This window comes from Arachis ipaensis, chromosome B10 (genome assembly GCF_059453495.1).
Source record: "Arachis ipaensis isolate K30076 ecotype BB chromosome B10, ASM5945349v1, whole genome shotgun sequence".
NCBI lineage: Eukaryota > Viridiplantae > Streptophyta > Magnoliopsida > Fabales > Fabaceae > Arachis > Arachis ipaensis.
The window spans coordinates 36553178-36575397 of NC_142435.1; positions in this window are offsets into that span (position 1 = coordinate 36553178).

The following is a 22220-nucleotide window of genomic DNA, read 5'->3' on the forward strand; positions in this document are numbered from 1 at the left end:
CTTTGTGGTGGAATGTGGCATTGTTCGATATGCCCATAGGACTTGTGGGAGTTCTTCAACCCAAGCTCCCTTTGCGTCTTGTAATCTCCGTTTTAGCCCAGCCAATATGACTTTGTTGGCAGCTTCGGCTTGTCCATTGGCTTGGGGATGTTCGACGGAAGTGAACTGGTGCTTTATGTTCAAGTCGGCTACTAATTTTCTGAAGCTTGCATCTGTGAATTGGGTGCCATTGTCTGTGGTGATGGAGTATGGGACCCCGAACCTTGTGACGATGTTCCTATATAGGAATTTTCGACTTCTTTGAGCAGTAGCGTTAGCTAGGGGTTCTGCCTCGATCCACTTTGTGAAATAGTCTACCCCTACTATGAGGAATTTAACTTGTCCCGACCCCTGAGGAAAGGGTCCGAGAAGGTCGAGTCCCCATTTTGCAAATGACCAAGGTGAGGTTACGCTGATGAGCTCCTCTGGCGGGGCGATGTGAAAGTTGGCATATTTTTGACATGGTGGACATGTCTTTACGAACTCTGTGGCCTCCTTTTGTAGAGTTGGCTAATAAAATTCTGCCCGGAGTACTTTTTTGGTGAGCGCTTGTGCTCCGAGATGATTGCCACAGATGCCACCGTGTATTTCTTCTAGAACTTCCTTCATGTTGGAAGTCGGTACACATTTTAACAATGGTATTGAAATTCCTCTTTTGTATAGAGTATTGTTTATGATGGTGTAGTATTGTGCCTCCCGTTTTAACCTTTTTGCCTCCTTCTCATCTGTAGGAAGTGTTTCTGTTTTGAGGTAGTTAATTATAGGAGTCATCCATCCTTGATCTAGACCTGTTATGGCTAGGACTTTTTCCTCTTCTGAGATTGATGGGTTCTGTAGTATTTTCTGGATGAGGCTTCTATTGTTGCCTCCTGGTTTGGTGCTGGCTAGTTTTGAGAGTGCGTCAGCTCGGGCATTCTGTTCGCGGGGTATGTGGCGGATCTCATATTCCTGGAATTGTCCGAGCTGTTCCCTGGTTTTACCCAGGTACTTTTTCATATTGGGGTCCTTGGCTTGGTAGCTCTCCGTTACTTGTGAAGTGATCACTTGTGAGTCACTGAAGATAATGAGTCTTTGAGCTCCGACCTCTTTAGCCAGCTTTAAACTAGCTAGTAGTGCCTCATATTCTGCCTGGTTGTTTGAGGCAGGGAACCCGAATTTGAGAGAGAGTTCGATTTGGGTTCCTTGATTACTTTCAATTATCACACCTGCGCCGCTTCCAGTCTGATTCGAGGAACCGTCCACGTAGAGATTCCATTCTGTAGGGGTTTCCGGAGTGTCTGTAAATTCTGCAATGAAGTCGGCTAAGTACTGTGATTTGATGGCTGTCCGAGCTTCATATTGGAGGTCGAACTCGGATAACTCGACTGCCCACTGTAAAATTTTGCCTGCTAGATCTGTTTTCTGTAATATCCCTTTTATGGGCTGGTTGGTCTGAACCTTAATGGTGTGAGCTTGGAAGTATGGGCAAAGTCGTCGAGATGTTAGTATGAGAGCATAGGCAAACTTTTCTATTTTTTGGTAGTTCAACTCGGATCTTTGTAATGCTTTACTGATGAAGTATACGGGTTGTTGCCCGCTGTCCTCTTCTCGAACTAGTGCTGAGGCTACTGTCCGACTCCCTACCGCGAGGTATAATATGAGTGGTTCTCCTTCTCGTGGCTGAGATAGGATATGTGGCTGTCCTAGAAATCTTTTGAAATCTTGGAAGGCTTGTTCTCACTCTGTTGTCCATTTGAACTTCTTTCCTTTCCTTAGAGTAGCATAGAAGGGAAGAGATCTTATCGCTGATCCCGCTAGGAATCTGGATAAGGCTGTCAGTCTCCCGTTGAGTTGTTGTACCTCTTTGACACAAGTTGGGCTCTTCATGTTGAGTATGGCCTGACATTTATCCGGATTTGCCTCAATTCCTCTTTGTGTGAGCATAAAACCTAAGAACTTGCCTGCCTCTACTGCAAAGGTGCATTTTGCAGGATTGAGTCGCATGCCATGCTTCCTTATAGTGTCGAACACTTGGTCCAGGTCGGACAATAATGTCTCTTCACTTTGTGTTTTTATTAACATGTCGTCCACGTAGACTTCCATGACATTTTCGATATGATCTGAAAAGACTTTATTCATTAGCCTTTGATAAGTAGCTCCCGCATTCTTGAGACCAAAAGGCATCACGATGTAGCAGTAATTTGCTTTTGGTGTTAAAAACGAGGTTTTTTCTTGATCGGGTGGATACATGGGGATTTGATTGTATATGGAATATGCATCCATAAACGAGAGGTATTTATATCCGGAGGAGGCATCTACCAGAGCTTCGATACTTGGGAGTGGATAAGGGTCTTTTGGGCAGGGTTTGTTGAGATCTGTATAGTCGGTGCACATTAGCCACTTCTCGTTTGTTTTTTTCACCAAGACAACATTAGCTAACCATAGTGGGTACTTGACTTCTCTTATGAATCCTGCCTCCAATAGAGCTTGTACCTGCTCTTCTACAGCTTGGGATCTTTCGAGTCCGAGCTTTCTACGCCTTTGTTGTACTGGCCGAGATCCAGGGTAGACTGCTAGCTTATGACACATTAACTTGGGGTCTATGCCTGGCATGTCTGCAGCCTTCCACGCAAAGAGGTCGACGTTGTCTCGTAAGAACTGTATGAGTGATTCTTTTATGTCTCCTTTTAGAGTCGTGCCAATATTGGTTGTTTTGTCTGGGATGTCTCCGATCTGGATTTTCTCTATTTCACCTTCAGGTTGTGGACGGAGTTCTTCTTGCTTCTGAACTCCACCGAGTTCGATTGTGTGGAATTCTTCCCCTCTGCCTCTGAGGTTTAGACTTTCGTTATAACAGCGGCGCACCATCTTCTGATATGCTTTTATCGTAACTATCCCTTCTGCAGTTGGGAATTTCATGCATAGATGTGGAGTTGAAACTATTGCGTCGAGTTGATTTAATGTTGTCCGACCTATTAGGGCGTTGTAGGCTGAACTCACGTCGACCACGATGTAGTCTATTTTGAGTGTTCTGGATTGGTTTCTTTTTCCGAAGGTTGTGTGTAGCGGGACGTATCCCAGTGGTTGCACTGGAGTGTCTCCCAGTCCGAACAGGTTGTTTGGATATGCTTTGAGTTCTTTATCTTCCAAGCCGAGCTTGTTGAAGGCAGTTTTGAATAAGATGTCGGTGGAGCTCCCTTGGTCTATCAGTGTGCGGTGGAGATTTGCATTTGCCAGTATAATAGTGATGACCATGGGATCGTTGTGTCCTGAGATGATGCCAGATGCATCCTCCTTGGTAAACGTAATTGCGGGGATGTCGGGTGCTTCCTCCTTTCCTCCGATATGATATACTTCTTTGAGATATCTTTTGTGAGATGATTTGGAGATTCCTCCTCCTGCGAACCCTCCGTGTATCATATGGACATGTCTTTCTGGTGTACGAGGTGATCGCTCGGTTCTTCCAACCTCTTCGTCTCTTCTCCTTTTTCTTTGCTCATCGTCCTGGGTGGCCAGATACCGATCTAGTTTTCCTTCTCTCACTAATTTTTCTATGACATTTTTTAAGTCAAAGCATTCATTGGTGGAGTGCCCACGGACTCGATGGTATTCACAATATTCATTCCGGTTTCCTCCTCCTCTTTTGCCTTTGAGTGGTCAAGCTGGGGGTATTTTTTCTGTGTGGCAGACTTCTTTGTAAACGTCCACCAGGGACACCCTAAGAGGGGTGTAATTATAATATTTTTTAATTTTTTCCCCTTGTCGATCTTCCTTCTTTTTGGACTCTTTGTCTTTGTCCCGGTAGGTGAATCCGGATTTTGAGGTTTCTCCTAGTCGAGAATTTTCTTCCATGTTGATGTATTTCTCCGCTCGTTCCTGCACTTCATCCAGAGATGTGGGGTACTTCTTTGATATAGATTGACTAAAAGGTCCTTCTCTTAGGCCATTGATGAGGCCCATGATGGCGGCCTCTGTTGGTAGGCTTTGTATGTCTAGGCATGTTTTGTTGAATCTTTCCATGTAGTTGCGAAGGCTTTCCCGATCTCCTTGCTTGATTCCTAATAGGCTGGGGGCGTGCTTAGCCTTATCTTTTTAGATGGTGAATCTGGCCAGGAACATTTTGGCTAAGTCATCAAAGCTTGAGATGGACTTCGGAGGTAGGTTGTCGAACCATCTGATTGTTGTCTTTGTGAGAGTCGTTGGAAAAGCTTTGCAGCAAACTGCATCCGAGGCATCGGTGAGGTACATTCTACTTATGAAATTGCTGAGGTGATGGTTGGGATCTGTAGTGCCATCGTACAAAGTCATATCCGGAAGTTTGAAGTTCTTAGGGATTTTGGTCTTCATGATTTCCCTAGTGAATGGATCTTGGTCCTTGCGAGAGTTATCCTCAGGGGTGGACCGAGTAGCTTTGGCTTTGAGATCGGTTTCGAGTTTTAGAAGTTTATCTTCTAATTCTCGGCGTCGCCTTACCTCTCTTGGTAGATCCTTCCCAATTTCTCGTTGGTGCTGGGTTTCCTTTTCAAGTTGCTTTAAACGATCTTGAAGCGCTTCTATCACTCCCGGATTTGATGAGTTTTTGTCCCCGTTAGATTCCGAGGTATCTTTCAGCATATTGCCCACGTTTTTGTGCGGTGTTCTATCCTCTATATCTGAATCGTGGTCGTTGTCATGATCGTCTGCCATGGTGATGGGATGACTTCCAAGGTCTCCGGCAACGGCGCCAATGTTCCGAGGGTTACCTGAAACTGTAGGTCAATCTCGGACGAGATCTTCTGTGATGGTCGGAGATGATGTATCCGGATGTGAGTGGAGGCCGGAGCTGTCATGTCCGACCTGTTGAACTTGGCTGCACTGCTGATCCTTTACCACCGGAGGGTGGAAGGTACCTGCAAGGGACTTCGATGCTTAAGTTAGCAAGGGTATTAAGCAGGTTTTTTATGTAGAATCAGAGTATGAGTTATACCTGGGTGCTCCAGTGTATTTATAATGGTGTGGAGTGACCTTTTTGGATAAGATAAGTTAGTTATCTTATCTTATCTTTGGGTGAGGTCAGCTTATCTTCAAGGGAACCGCCTTTATCTCTATAGGCTTGGACTGCCTTTGGATTTAGGTCGTGTTCCTCTATTTGGGCCCTTTTCTGGGCTTTTCTGTCGATTTGGCCGACCTCTTTGAGAAGAGGTCGGATAGCCTGACCTGAAGAGGTTGGTTGCTTTGTTACTGAACATCCCGGATCGAATAGCTCGACCCAGGATGTGAACACATATAATGTCAAATAAGATAAAATTAAAAAAAACTAATGTCTAATCACTACAAATTTAACATGAAGTGAATTAACATTACTTTGAATTTCAATCTCAATATCATTAGGAGTAGCATTGTTGTTTTGTGTGTCTTTTCTAACATTACTAGCTATGAAATAATCTTAAAGCACCTATATTGAAAAAATTGAAAAAACTAAGCAAACCATATATAAAACACTGATTAAAAATGTTGAGCAAACTATTGCAACATCAGCAAATAAACCCATTACACATATGAATCAAGCAAAATTACAAAGGCCCTAATTCTCAATCAACATATATAAACTATTGCAACATGCCAACATCAGTAATTAGAACCCAAAGTCGATAATGATTTAAAATGAAAAATGCAAAATAAACTTTATGTAATGAAAACATACACACTTCAATAAAAAATCAATCATGAAACATATTTATTTTTATATAAAATAATTTTGGAATCAATCATGAAAAATATTATTACATAATATGGACAGAAATCAATGAAATGCATATTAGACACACTGGACGTATATAAACAAAATCGCAACACAAATTCACAACTTCACCAACAAAATTACAATACAAATTCACAAATTTACTAAGTACAGATTCAACATGTAGATTCTATCATTCATAATAAGAGAGAGAAAGAGAGAGAGAGAGAGAGAGAGAGAGAGAAAGAGAGAAAGAAAAACTTATCTTCAGACAGAGAGATAGAGGAGGAAGACAATGGTGTACTTAGGAAAAAGGGGCTCCGGTGACAGACTCACATAAAACTGCAGCGATGATCAAGTGATGAGTCTATGTAAGAAGAAGAGAAAAACTTAACAGACTCACAATGTGATGTGAAAAGAGAGAGAGAGAGAGAGAGAGAGAGAGAGAGAGAGAGAGAGAGAGAGAGAGGAAGGGAGGGAAGGAGAGGAAGAGGAGTTAGTTGCAGATTTCGAATACCACAAACTAACCAGTAGGTGCACCTAGTCGTACCAGGTAATAACTCAGGTGAGTGAGTGTCGATTCCACGAGGATTAATGGATCAAGCAACAATAGTTGAGTGATTAAGCTAGGCAGACAAGCAGATAAGAGTGTTTTGAGTTCTAAATTGCATCAAACAGTAATTCAAAGAATTCAAGTAAGCAAACAGTGAATGGGTTGTGGAAATTATATAAGAAAACAGTTAAAGCTTTGGAGATGTTAAGTTTCTGGATTAATGGTTCTTATCACTCACTTTAATCATGTATGCAAAGGTTCAATTTGTGGCAAACTTTAATTGATTAAAAAACTTAATTCCTTAGTAATTTAATCTCTTCCAACCAAATCAACTGCCAATTTCTTGGTCACTTAATTTAAATTAGAAGTTTAAGTTCAATCCTAGTTTATGAGCCACACAAACCCTAAGTGTCCAAAGATAAGATGATTATATGTCATGTATCATGTTAAATTCAGGTAATTAGAGAATTGTGAGGAGTTGATTTCAAGCTATTATTCAAGTGATTTAACTTTTCAAAGATTCAACAAGAATTCAAGTAGAAAAAGAGTTATCTTCCAATATACTCTAATTCCTAGGATGAAGAACGAAATCAATCCTTGAAAATAAAATAATGCATTGATTAAGAGAAGAGTGAAAATGGTACTAATTCATTAAAATAACAGAGCTTCTAACCTAAACAGAGGAGGTTTAGTTGCTCATGGCTCAGAAAAAAACCTAGGGCTGTAAAAAATTCTGAAAATACAGAATGATGAAGAAGAAAAGAAGCCAGCCCAAAGGGCTGAATCTTTTCTCCTTTCACATATAATCCTAATTGACTTGAAAATAAAATAAAATAAACAATAAAAGATTTTGTTTTCTTTATTTAAAAATTAATTAAAAGCTAAAACTAAGCCTTCCGTGGAGCACCAAAATGCGCTACTGGCACCAAACGCCAATCTCGGCGTTTGGCGTTGCTCGGACAGAGAGCTTTCCTTTGGTTTCTGGATGCCTGGTGCTAAACACCAGGTAATGGCATTTAGCGCACGGTTATGGGTACACTTTACGAGGCACTTGGTGTTAAATGCTAAGTCATGGCATTTGTTGCCAGCTTCACAGAGAGCTAGCATGAAGAATGAGGCGCCTAGCGCAAAACGTCTAGGGCCAGCTTGACAGCATCAAATTTATTCATTTTTCTTCTACACGGACTCTGTCAAACTCGCCCAACTTTTTTCTGAAATTAATGAAACCACAATGCAACTCAAAATAGAGTCCAAACTAGCTTAAAACACCAAAATCTAATAAAAATTCAATAAATCTATATCTAAATTATTAAGAAAATATAGAAAAGATACTCATGCATCACCACACCAAACTTATATTGTTACTTATCCTTAAGCAACTGAAAACAATATGAACCTGAGATGTGGGTTTTCTTAAGAATTGAGTTCTCAATTAACCTCTTGTCCATTCTTTGAGTGGGGTTAATGACACTATTAACCTGAATAGTTTCGCCATCTCACTATCCTTTGAAACTCAGGAATGTTAATGTCCTTCAAAACTAGAATCCGGATAATATTATGAATTCTCTCTCTTTTACTTCTGATTAATCCTTGAACACAATATTTTATTTTTCTTTTCTTTGGTGCTTTGCACTTTGAGTCTAGCCGTGACTCTAAATGTTTTGTCTCAAACTTTGCTTGACACAGAAACACTATAAGTACTTAACTGGGAAACTCTTTGAGTTCTGATTTTTTCTATTGAATTTTCCCATTCAGTGGTGCTCAGAGCCTTTGGCATACTCTTTATTTGCACTTGGCTTTGACTCTAAGTGCTTTATCTCAAGAGTTCTTTGACACATTTACACCACAAGCATATGGCTAGGAAAATAACTATTTTGAGCCTTTGATCATACTTAACCTTCCTAGCCATTGATACTCAAAGCCTTGGGCCTTACTTTTTATTTTCTTTTTCTTTTGTTATTTCTTTTGCTTTAAGGATTAAATTCTTGTTCAATTTAGAGAATTCATAATACTTCTCTAAATTCTTGTACCTTATGAATTAACAACCTTTACTCCAAAATTAAATATGCACTGTTCTTTTCATGCATTCAAACCACAGATAAACACCACCACATCTAAATGAATAAAACAACTCTGAATATAAACTCAATTTCTTATGCATTATACCACTTTCTTTTCTTTTTTTTAAATTCAAGCTTAGTGAGTGGTACATGAGACATCTTTTCAAAACAAAAATAAGAATACTGAATTAAACTAAAATACCTAAGAAACTAGAAATACTATAGGTCATGCAAAAGATAAAGATAAGCAACAGAAAACAGAAAATAGCAAATAAAAATAGAAAAAAGAAAAGTAGCATAAGAAAAACTCAACCATCTTAGTCATCCTGGTGGTCGTCTCCTTTGTTGGGCTGAGCTCCTGGATATCCTCTCAGTCACCCAAAGTCAAGCTTCATCTGTGTGAGCTCCTGGCGCTAACTCTGCTGCTCTACCAGAACTTGCTGAAGGAGAGCTCGATGACGGTCTTGGTTCACTCTCAGTTGCTCAATGGAGGAGGTCAGCTGATGCCAGTACTCCTGGGGTGGAAAATAGTGTCCCTGGGGCATCATAGGCTGCTCCTACTGAGGTGGGGGAACTAGCTCCTCTCTCAGAGCTCGTGCATACTCTCGAGCATACTCCATGGTCTTCTTGGAGATAGGCCTCTCTATAGGAATGAGGGTGTCATACTCAATGCACACTCTGGAAGCATCACAGAGGCGGTAGATGAGACACGAGAATGCTAGCTTGGCATGGGTGGAGCATTGGACGCAATGCTGTATATATCCTGTGGAATCACTCGCTCCACCTTCACCTCATTTTCGAGAATAATAAAGTGGATCATCACTGCCCGATCTATAGTAACCTCAGAATAATTACTTGTCGGGATGATGAAGCACTGTATAAATTCCAACAACCCCCAGAGTCATCGGACCCTTTCAGTAAAGGAATATGTCTGCAAGTATCTGTTCCGACCTCCGGATGCTATTAACCCTCTCAGTAAAGGAATGAGGGTCATCCCCTTCTGTGGCAGTTGGAGGGTGATAAACCACTATTTTATGATTTATCTTGTGCTCAATTAACTGGTTTTTATCAAGTCTTTACACACTTATTCATACCAATTTGCATGGTTTTACATTTTTCTTTCTAAATTTGTGCTAGGATTGAAAACATGCTTCTTTGGCCTTATATTTGCTAATATTAATCCTCTCTTATTACCATTCAATACCGTGATATATGCGTTAAGTGAATTTAGGGATTACAGGGCAGGAATGGCTTGGAGGATGGAAAGGAAGCATGCAAAAGTGGTAGGAATACAAGAAACTGTAGGAACTGCTAAAGCTGTCTAGCCTGACCTCTTCGCACTAAATTGATCATAACTTGAGCTACAGAGGTCCAAATGAAGCGGTTTCAGTTGCATTGGAAAGCTAACATCCGGGGCTTCGTAACGATATATAATTTGCCATAGCTTCCTCAAAGATAGGTGATACGATATGGTTGGTGGGTGGGTATGGAAGGAAACAAGGGAAATTAAATGGGGGAGAGGGTTCGGGTAACGGTCAGGAGGGGGAGGTTACGGGGAAAGAGAGATTTGGGGAGAATGGGTGATGGTGATTGGTGGGGGGAGTGGTGATGGTGAGTCCCTCGACTTCATTCTTTTTCAATTTTAAATCCCCACTCGAACTTGACGCCGAGGCATTATTGGCGCTAAATGCCTGGCTCAGAGTTTAGCACCGATAGCACGTTTTCTCGTTTTCTTTGAAAATAAACACTTGTGCGTACGTGCACAGGTCCATGCATACGCATGCCTTAGGGAGAGAATGATTTGTTTGTAAAACCTGAATAATTAATGAACAATTAACTCATTAATTAAAATTTATTCTAGAAAATTAGAAATGTGATTTTTATGGTTTAATATGATAGAAAAAATTAAAACAAGAATTTTGACACTAATTTTAAAGAATTTGGCCTAAGATTGGGCCGAATAGGCTAAATCGATCAAACCGGACCTAAACTGAGCCCGTGGGCCCAACCCACTCACCTAATTAAATGAGCTCAGCTCATTTCTCTCTTCCACTTCATTCACAACACGCTGCAAGTGCAGCAAGAAGGAAAGAACACTTTCAAAAACAAAAACCCTTGTCCTTGATTCAAATCTTTATAACTTTTGATCTGGAGCTCCAATCACCGTACTGTTTGCGGTCATGTGACCGCGGTGTCAAACACTAAAATTTGACAACATTATTCAAGAGGTAAGCCACGAATCCCTTCCGGTTTTCCCAGCCCTTAATTTTGAAAATATTAAGAAAAGGTGTTGAGATTTTGAGCTCTTTGATGTCATAGGATCCAATTAGCTTGAGAAAAATGCTTAATCTTGCCTCTTTGGTCCGTGGGTATGGTAAGAATTTTTAATCCTAGTGTAATTCTTGATTTGTTGAATTTCGGTATTGAGTTTGTATGTGTGGGTATCTATGATATGTAATAGGCAATATATATGCAAGTGGGTTAGAGCTTGATTGAGATTTTAAAAGCTTGGAAGTGGATTGCAAGCTTAAAATTTTGTTGGTGAGGTGTTGAGCCTTGAAAGCTTGAGAAAAAAGTAGATTGGAGGTGTTCTGGGTTTTATCGGGGAATCGGCCAAGGTATGGTGTCGGTTTCTCGTATCTAAAATGTAATGTAATGTGAAAACTTAGGCTGGTGACCCTAAGATAAGATTTGAATTATTGATGTAGTTGATTGGTTGATATGTTTGTGTTGATTATTGATGAGCGGATAATTTATACGCTTTTTGGCATTGTTTTTACATAGTTTTTAGTATGATTTAGTTAGTTTTTAGTATACTTTTATTAGTTTTTAATTAAAAATCACGTTTCTGGACTTTACTATGAGTTTGTGTGTTTTTCTATGATTTCAGGTACTTTCTGGCTGAAATTGAGGGACCTGAGCAAAAATCTGATTCAGAGGCTGAAGAAGGACTGCAGATGCTGTTGGATTCTGACCTCCCTGCACTCAAAGTGGACTTTCTAGAGCTACAGAAGTCCAAATGGCGCGCTCTTAATTGCGTTGGAAAGTAGACATCCAGAGCTTTCCAAAAATATATAATAGTTTATACTTTGCTCGAAGATAAATGACGCAAACTGGCGTTCAACGCCAATTCTCTGCCCTATTCTGGCGTTACATGCCAGAAACAGATTACAAGTTGGAGTTAAATGCCCAAAACAGGTTACAACCTGGCGTTTAACTCTAGAAACAGCCTAGGCACGTGTAAAGCTCAAGTCTCAGCCCCAGCACACACCAAGTGGGCCCCGGAAGTGGATTTCTGCACTATCTATCGTAGTTTACTCATTTTCTGTAAACCTAGGTTACTAGTTTAGAATTTAAACAACTTTTAGAGATTTATTTTGTATCTCATGACATTTTAGATCTGAACTTTGTACTCTTTGACGGCATGAGTCTCTAAACTCCATTGTTGGGGGTGAGGAGCTCTGCTGTGTCTCGATAAATTAATGCAATTATTTCTGTTTTCTATTCAAACACGCTTGTTTCTATCTAAGATGTTCATTCACACTTCAATATGATGGATGTGATGATCCGTGACATTCATCACCATTCTCAACTTATGAACGCGTGAATGACAACCACCTCCGTTCTACCTTCGATTGAACGAGTATCTCTTGGATTCCTTAATCAGAATCTTCGTGGTATAAACTAGAATCTATTTGCAGCATTCCTGAGAATCCAGAAAGTATAAACCTTGTCTGTGGTATTCCGAGTAGGATTTAGGGATTGAATGACTGTGACGAGCTTCAAACTCACAAGGGATGGCGTAGTGACAGACGCAAAAGGATCAATGGATCCTATTCCAGCATGAGTGAGAACCGACAGATGATTAGCCGTGCGGTGACAGCGCTCCTGGACCATTTTCACTGAGAGGACGGATGGTAGCCATTGACAACGGTGATCCACCAACACACAGCTTGCCATAGGAGGAACCTTGCGTGCATGAAGAAGAAGACAGGGGGAAAGCAGAGATTCAGAAGACAAAGCATCTCCAAAACTCCAACATATTCTCCATTACTGCATAATAATAATTATTTAATCCATGCTCTTTTGTTCATTTGCAAGTCAACTGATAATTATAATTGATATCCTGACTAAGAGTTACAAGATAACCATAGCTTGCTTCAAGCCAACAATCTCTGTGGGATCAACCCTTACTCACGTAAGGTATTACTTGGATGACCCAGTGCACTTGTTGGTTAGTGGTACGAATTGTGAAAAGTGTGAATTACAATTTTGTGCACCAAGTTTTTGGCGCCGTTGCCGGGGATTGTTTGAGTTTGGACAACTGACGATTTATTTTGTTGCTTAGATTAGGAAAAATTCATCTTTTTAGTTTAGAGTCACTAAAATTGCGTCTTCTATTATTGTTTTTGGTTGATTTTTTTAAAATCCTTATTTTTGCTTTTTAAATTTTTTGAAAATTTTTATAAACTAATAATTGAGTTTTTTTTGTTTGAGTTTAGTTTCATATTTTAAGTTTGGTGTCAATTGCATGTTTTTATTTTCTTTTAAATTTTTGAATTTGTGTTCATTGTTCTTTCTTGATCTTCAAGTTGTTCTTGCTATTTTTCTTGTTTGATCTTTAGTTTTTCCTGCTCTGTGTATTTTCTTATTTTTCTTGTGCGTTTTCAAATTATCAATATTCAAAAAAAAAATTTTATACATTAAATACCTTTATTAAAACACTTTAAATTTATAGCTCAATTGGCTAGAGAAGTGTGCTTATATTCTTGGTAATTGGGAAATTTCCTTTTAAAACTTTTTCAAAAATAATTTTTCTTTAATTAAATCTCATGTAAAAGTTTTAAGTTTGGTGTTCTTTTTATGTCCTTGTGAGTCTTCAAAGTGTTCTTGAGGCTTCTTTGTGTTTCGATCTTAAAATTTTTAAGTTTGGTGTTCCTTGGTGTTTTCCCTCCAAAACTTTCGAAAAACAAGGAGCATTAGATCCAAAAATTTTAAGTCTTGTGTTATTTTATTGTTTTTCTCTTTCCTCATTAAATTCAAAAATATCTTTTCTCTTTAATTTAAATTGAATTTTTGAAAATTACTTTGAAAAATTCAGATTTTTATTTTAAAAATAAAATCTTTTCAAAATTCAAAATCTTTTTCAAAAATCATTTCCAAAGTTTTTCAAATCTTCTCAACTAAGTAATTATTTTCACTTTCAAATTTATTTTTCTCTAAGTTTTCAAAATTTACATTTTAATTTCTAATTACTGTATTTTATTTTATCTTATTATTTTTATTTATCTTAATAATTTGGTTTGTTCTACTTCAATAAAATAAAAACAAAACTATATTTTCTTTGCAATTCATATCAATTCCATTTTATCCATCATGGATCTAAGTGGAAATGAACAGTCCAGAAGGACTCTGGGATCATATGCTAATCCCACTACTGCTACATATGAGAGCAGTATCTGTATACCTCCCATCAAAGCAGGCAGTTTTGAGCTAAATCCTCAGCTCATTGTCATGGTGCAGCAAAACTGCCAGTATTTCGGTCTTCCACAGGAAGAACCTACTGAGTTTCTGGCACAATTCTTGCAAATTGCTGACACAGTACGTGACAAGGAGATAGATCAAGATGTATACAGACTGTTACTGTTTCTGTTTGCTGTAAAAGATCAAGCTAAAATGTGGTTAAATAACCAACCCACAGCAAGCATAAGGACATGGAAACAGTTATCAGACAAATTCCTGAATCAATATTTCCCTCCAAAAAGGATGACACAGCTAAGGATGGACATCCAAGGCTTTAAACAAGAGGATGATGAATCCCTTTATAATGCCTAGGAGAGGTACAGAGAGATGCTAAGGAAATGCCCCTCTGAAATGTTTTCAGAGTGGGTGCAATTAGACATTTTCTACTATGGGCTTACAGAAGGAGCTCAGATGTCCCTAGACCACTCAGCTGGTGGATCTATACACAAGAGGAAAACTATTGAAGAGGCTCAAGAGCTTATTGATATAGTTGCTAGAAACCAGCATCTGTACATAAGTAATGGGTCCTCCATAAAAGAAGAAGCCAAAGTAGTGTCTACTGAACTTGGTCCTCTAGAACAAGTTACTGAACTCAATCAACAATTATGCTTTCTAACAAAACAGCTAGCAGAATTCAAGGGGATACTACAAGACACTAAAAATGCTAATAAAAATATGGAGGCATAATTGAATCAGACAAAACAGTAGTTATTAAAGCAGATAACAGAAGAGTTCCAGGCAGTTCAATTAAGAAGTGGGAAAATATTAAATACCTCACTTCAGAGCAGCAGAAAGCCAAGGAAAGAACAACTGACAGAGGATGAGCAAAATATCATCCAAAATCCCTCTGAGGATAGTAAGAGCCCAGAGAGGAACAATTCTTGCATTCAAACGCCAGAAATAGGCAAGGAGCTGGCATTAAACGCCCAATGGAAGCTCAGTTATGGCGTTCAAACGCCAGAAACAGGTAAGAAGCTGGCGTCCAACGCCAATCAAGCTTCTAACCCTGGCATCCAAATGCCAGTGAGAGATCAGACACACCCAAGTGCTGATAACAACCCCTCTAAAAGGGCTCCTCCAACCACCTCTGTAGGAAATAAACCTGCAGCAACTAAGGTTGAGGAATACAAAGCCAAGAAGCCTTATCCTCAAAAACTCCGCCAAGAGGAGCAGGATAAGAAATTTGCCCGCTTTGCAGACTATCTCAGGACTCTTGAAATAAAGATTCTGTTTGCAGAGGCACTTGAGCAAATACCCTCTTATGCCAAGTTCATGAAAGAGATCTTGAGTCATAAGAAGGATTGGAGAGAAACTGAAAGAGTTCTCCTCACTAAAGAATACAGTTCAGTCATTCTGAAAAGCTTCTCAGAAAAGCTTAAAGATCCCGGGAGCTTTATAATACCATGCATATTAGAGGATAATTGCACCAAGACAGCTTTATGTGATCTTGAGGCAAGCATCAACCTAATACCTGCATCCACTATCAGAAAGCTTGGTTTAACTGAAGAAGTCAAACCAACCCGGATATGTCTCCAACTTGCTGATGGCTCCATTAAATACCCATCAGGCGTGATTGAAGACATGATTGTCAGGGTTGGGCCATTCGCCCTCCCCACTGACTTTGTAGTGCTGGAAATAGAGGAGCACAAGAGTGCTACTCTCATTCTAGGAAGACATTTCCTAGCAACTAGACGAACTCTCATTGATGTCCAAAAGGGCGAAGTAACCCTGAGAGTCAATGAGGATGAGTTTAAGTTGAATGCTGTCAAAGCCATGCAGCATCCAGACACACCAAAAGACTGCATGAAAGTTGATCTTATTGACTCTTTAGTAGAGGAGATCAACATGACTGAGAGTCTCGAATCAGAGCTGGAAGACATCTTTAAAGATGTTCAGCCTGATCTGGAGGATTCAGAGGAATTGAAAGAGCCCCTGAAACTTCCTCAAGAAGAGGAAAAACCTCCCAAACCCAAGCTCAAACCATTACCACCATCCCTGAAATATGCATTTCTGGGAGAAGGTGACACTTTTCCGGTGATCATAAGCTCTGCTTTAAATCCCCTGGAAGAGGAAGTGCTACTTCAAGTGCTAAGGACACACATGACAGCTCTTGGGTGGTCCATAAGTGATCTTAAGGGCATCAGCCCAGCAAGATGCATGCACAAGATCCTATTGGAGGACGATGCTAAGCCAGTGGTTCAACCACAGAGGCGGCTAAATCCAGCCATGAAGGAAGTGGTGCAGAAAGAGGTCACCAAATTACTGGAGGCTGGGATTATTTATCCTATTTCTGATAGCCCCTGGGTGAGCCCTGTCCAAGTTGTCCCCAAAAAGGGAGGCATGACAGTGGTTCATAATGAAAAAAATGAACTGGTTCCTACAAGAACAGTTATAGGGTGGCGCATGTGTATTGACTACAGAAGGATCAATATAGCCACCAGAAATAATCATTTTCCTTTACCATTCATAGACCAGATGCTAGAAAGACTAGCAGGTCATGAGTATTACTGCTTTTTGGATGGCTATTCAGGCTACAACCAAATTGCAGTAGATCCCCAGGATCAAGAGAAAACAACATTCACATGTCCATCTGGAGTATTTTCCTACAGAAGGATGCCATTTGGGCTATGTAATGCACCTGCAACCTTTCAGAGATGCATGCTCTCTAATTTCTCTGATATGGTGGAAAAATTTCTGGAAGTCTTCATGGATGACTTCTCAGTATATGGAGACTCATTCAGCTCCTGTCTTGATCACCTGACACTGGTTCTGAAAAGTTGCCAAGAGACTAACCTAGTTTTAAACTGGAAAAAATGTCACTTTATGGTGACTGAAGGGATTGTCCTTGGGCACAAGATTTTGAACAAGCGAATAAAGGTGGATTAAGCTAAGGTAGAGGTAATTAAAAAATTACCACCACCTGTCAATGTTAAGGCAATCAGAAGCTTTCTGGGGCATGTAGGATTCTATAGGAGGTTTATAAAGGATTTTTCAAAAATGGTAAAACCTTTGAGAAACCTGCTAACTGTTGACACGCCACTTGTGTTTGACACAGAGTGTCTGCAGGCGTTTGAAACTCTGAAAGCTAAGCTGGTCACAGCACCAGCTATTTCTGCACCAGACTGGACATTACCATTTGAACTAATGTGTGATGCCAGTGACCATGCCATTGGTGCAGTATTGGGGCAGAGGCATGACAAGCTTCTGCATGTCATTTATTATGCTAGCCGTGTTTTAAATGATGCCCAGAAAAATTACACAACTACAGAAAAAGAATTGCTTGCAGTGGTTTATGCCATTGACAAGTTTAGATCATACTTAGTAGGATCAAAAGTGATTGTGTACACCGACCATGCTACTCTTAAATATCTACTTACAAAGCAGGATTCAAAACCCAGGCTCATGAGATGGGTGTTGCTTCTGCAAGAGTTTGATATAGAAATAAGAGACAGAAAAGGGACAGAAAACCAAGTGGCTGATCATCTATCCCGGATAGAACTAGTAGAAGGGGCGTTCTTTCCCTCTATTGAGATCTCTGAAACCTTTCCGGATGAGAATTTATTTGCCATTTAGGAAACACCATGGTTTGCAGACATTACAAACTATAAAGCTACAAGGTTCATACCCAAGGAGTACAGCAGGCAACAAAAGAAAAAATTAATTACTGATGCAAAGTACTACTTGTGGGATGAACCCTATCTCTTTAAAAGATGTGAAGACAGAATAATCCATAGGTGTGTGCCTAGAGAAGAAACACAGAAGATCTTATGGCATTGCCATGGGTCACAATATGGAGGTCATTTCGGAGGTGAGCGAACAGCCACCAAGGTCCTCCAATGTGGCTTCTACTGGCCTACCCTCTATAGAGATTCCCGAGAGTTTGTACGTAACTGTGACAGTTGCCAGAGATCTGGTAATCTGCCTCATGGTTACGCCATGCCTCAACAAGGAATCTTGGAGATTGAGTTGTTTGATGTATGGGGTATTGACTTCATGGGGCCTTTCCCACCATCATACTCAAACACTTATATTATGGTTGCAGTCGACTATGTATCCAAATGGGTAGAGGCCATTGCCACACCCACTAATGATACTAAGACAGTGCTGAAGTTCCTCTAGAAACATATCTTCAGCAGGTTTGGTGTCTCTAGAGTACTAATTAGTGATGGGGGCACTCACTTCTGCAACAAACAACTTTACTCTGCTATGGTCCGATATGGAATTAGTCACAAGGTGGCAACTCCATATCATCCACAGACTAACGGGCAAGCTGAAGTCTCTAATAGAGAACTAAAAAGAATCCTGGAATGGATTGTAAGTACCCATAGACAGGATTGGGCGAGAAGCTTGGATGATGCTCTGTGGGCTTACAGAACAGCATTCAAGACTCCTATAGGGACCTCTCCATACCAGCTTGTGTATGGTAAGGCCTGCCATCTGCCCATGGAACTGGAACATAAGGCCTATTGGGCAACCAGATTCCTAAACTTTGATGCCAGATTAGCTGGAGAAAAAAGATTGCTCCAGCTAAATGAGCTAGAGGAATTCAGACTCACTGCTTTCGAAAATGCCAAGCTTTACAAAGAGAAAGCAAAAAGGTGGCATGACAGAAAGCTGTCATCTAGAGTCTTTGAACCAGGAAAGAAGGTTCTGCTGTTTAACTCTAGGCTCCGGCTATTCCCCGGGAAACTAAAATCTCGGTGGAAGGGACCATATGTGATTACAAGTGTGTCACCATATGGCTATGTGGAGCTTCAAGACATTGATTCTAATAAGAAGTTCATTGTTAATGGACAGCGAATCAAGCATTATCTTGAAGGCAATGTTGAGCAAGAATGCTCAAGGCTGAAGCTAGATTAAAAGCTCAGCAAGGTCCAGCTAAAGACAATAAAGAAGCGCTTGCTGGGAGGCAACCCAGCCATTAGCAAAACTTTTTCTGTTATTTTATTTTATTCTATTCTTCATTTTATTTATTTTTTAAATTATACAAGTTCAATATTAATAATCTTCAAGGTAAAGAATCAATTGCATAAGTTCACAGGGTTACAGAAGGATTCAGAGCACAAAACAGGGAAAAGGAGCTCACTGGCAAGAAAACGCCAGTAAGAGGCACAATTGGGCGTTAAACGCCCAAAAGAAGCATCTACTGGGCGTTTAACGCTAGTAATGATACCTTTCTAGGCGTTAAACGCCAGAATGGGTACCATTCTGGGTGTTTAACGCCATACTTGCAGCGTCTTGGGTGTTCAGGAAAAACGCCCAGTGACAAAGGAATTCTGGCGTTTAACGCCAGCCAGAAGCAACAGCTGGGCGTTAAACGCCCAAAAGAAGCTACAGAGGGGCGTTAAACACCCAAAACATGTAGCAGTTGGGCGTTTAATGCCAGGATTGTGGAGGGGAGGAAGTTTTTGTTCCCAACTTGATTTTTTTTAAATTTTCATATTTCAATCCATTTTTCTTGCATAAACATGTTCCCATAGTTTCATTTTTCAAACTTTTTTTCCAAAAATTTTTAAAAATATCTTAATCCTAAAATTAAATCTTTCTCAATTCTTCTTCAACCTCTTCTCAAATCTTTTTCAAAACAAATCTATCTTTTTCAAAATTCTTTTTTTTTTTCAAACTCATCAATATCTTTTTCAAATCTTCACAATATTTTTAGAACAAATCTATCTTTTTCAAATATCTTTCATATCTTTTCAATATTAAATTACATCTTTTCCTATCTTACTTATCTTTTCCAAATCACATTTTCTATCATATATTTTTAAAAGATTTTCGAAAACCCACCCCCTTCCCTTTAAATCCTCGTTCGGCCTCCCCCTCTCTTCCACAATTCGAACTTGGCTCTCCCTCTATCCATCTCCTTTCTTTTCTTTTGCTTAAGGACAAGCAAACCTCTAAGTTTGGTGTGTTTATCCGTGATCACTAAGCCAATACCCACCAAGATCATGGCTCCTAAGGAAAAACAAACCAACTCAAGAGGCAAGAAAGAGAATATTCTAAAACCACTTTGGAATCAAGGGAAGTTCTTAACCAAAGAACATTCAGACCATTCCTACAAAATAATGGGTCTAAGGTCAGTGATCCCGAAAGTTAAATTTGATCTGAAAGAAGACGAATATACGGAGATCCAAGAGCAAATTCGAAACAGGAGCTGGGAAGTCCTAGCTAATCCTGAAACAAAGGTGGGAAGAAACATGGTTCAGGAATTCTACTCTAATCTGTGGCAAACAGACAGGTTGAGAATAGCTGGAACCGCTGGTGCACGAAATTACAATCACACTTTTGCAACTCTGCACAACTAACCAGCAAGTGCACTGGGTCATCCAAGTAATACCTTACGTGAGTAAGGGTCGATCCCACGGAGATTGTCGGCTTGAAGCAAGCTATGGTGATCTTGTAACTCTTAGTCAGGATATCAATAATTTTCAGATTTAATTGTAAAAAGTAAAAGAACATGAAATAAATACTTGTTATGCAGTAATGAAGAACAGGTTGAGGCTTTGGAGATGGTTTGTCTTCTGAATCTCTGCTTTCTTACTATCTTCTTCTTCATGCACGCAAGACTCCTTCCATGGCAAGCTTTAAGTTGGGCATCACCGTTGTCAATGGCTACTTCCCGTCCTCTCAGTGAAAATGTTCCAAATGCGCTGTCACCGCACGGCTAATCATCTGTCGGTTCTCGATCATGTCGGAATAGGATCCATTGATCTTTTTGCGTCTGTCACTACGCCCAACACTCGCGAGTTTGAAGCTCGTCACGGTCATCCCTTCCCAGATCCTACTCAGAATACCACAGACAAGGTTTAGACGTTCTGGATCTCAGGAATGGCCGCCAATAATTCTAGCTTATACCACGAAGGTTCCAATCTTAGATTAGAAACCCAAGAGATACACATTCAAGTTTGATTGCATGTAGAACGGAGGTGGTTATCAGGCACTCGTTCATAGGTGAGAATGATGATGATTGTCACGGATCATCACATTCATCAGGTTGAAGTACGAATGAATATCTTAGAATAGAAGCAAGCGTGATAGAATGGAAAATAGTAGTAATTGCATTAATTCATGAAGAACAGCAGAGCTCCTCACCCCCAACAATGAGGTTTAGAGACTCATGCCGTAGAGAATACAATATGAAATGTGTAAAGTGTCATGAGGTACAAGATGAATCACTAAAAGTAGTTTTTATAGTAAACTGGTGACCTAGGGTTACAGAAAATAAGTAAGCTAGGGTGTTTAGTGTAAAAATCCACTTCTGGGGCCCACTTGGTGTGTGCTTGGGCTGAGCATTGAAGCTTTCATGTGTAGAGACTTTTCTTGGAGTTAAACGCCAGCTTTTGTGCCAGTTTGGGCGTTTAACTCCAGCTTTTGTGGTAGTTCTGGCGTTAAACACCAGAATTCTTGAGCTGACTTGGAACGCCTATTTGGGCCATCAAATCTCGGGAAAAGTATAAACTATTATATATTGCTGGAAAGCCCAGGATGTCTAATTTCCAACGCAATTGAGAGCGCACAAATTGGGCTTCTGTAGCTTCAGAAAATCCACTTTGAGTGTAGGGAGGTCAGAATCCAACAGCATCTGTAGTCCTTTTTCAGCCTCTGAATCAGATTTTTGCTCAGGTCCCTCAATTTCAGCCAGAAAATACCTGAAATCACAGAAAAACACACAAACTCATAGTAAAGTCCAGAAAAGTGAATTTTAAATAAAAACTAATAAAAATATAATAAAACTAATTAAAATATACTAAAAACATACAAAAAAAATGCCAAAAAGCGTATAAATTATCTGCTCATCAACCGCATTCTATGACTATCGAACTCTGGTCAGAGGAAAGATTGTTTACACCCACCCTAACAAAATAAGGGAGATCTTTAAGCTGCCTCAACTGCAAGATGACCCAGACTCCTTTAATAGGAGAATGATGAGACCAAATCAGAGCTTGGACAAAATCCTAGAGGACATATGCCTCCCTGGAGCCAAATGGACAACCAACACAAAGGGTGTCCCAAACCAACTCAAAAGAGGGGATCTCAAACCAATTGCCAGAGGCTGGCTGGACTTGATTGGGCGCTCTATACTGTCCACTAGCAACCGCTCTGAAGTCACCATCAAAAGAGCAGTGATGATCCATTGCATTATGCTGGAAAAAGAAGTGGAAGTTCATCAGCTGATTTCTTGTGAGCTTTACAAAATTGCAAACAAGAACTCCAAAGATGCCAAACTGGCTTATTCAAGCTTGATCTCCCTGTTATGTAAAGATGCTGGAGTAAAGATGGGAGTAGATGAGTATATTTCAGTTGAGCAACCAATCACCAAAAAGTCAATGGAAGGACAAGTGCA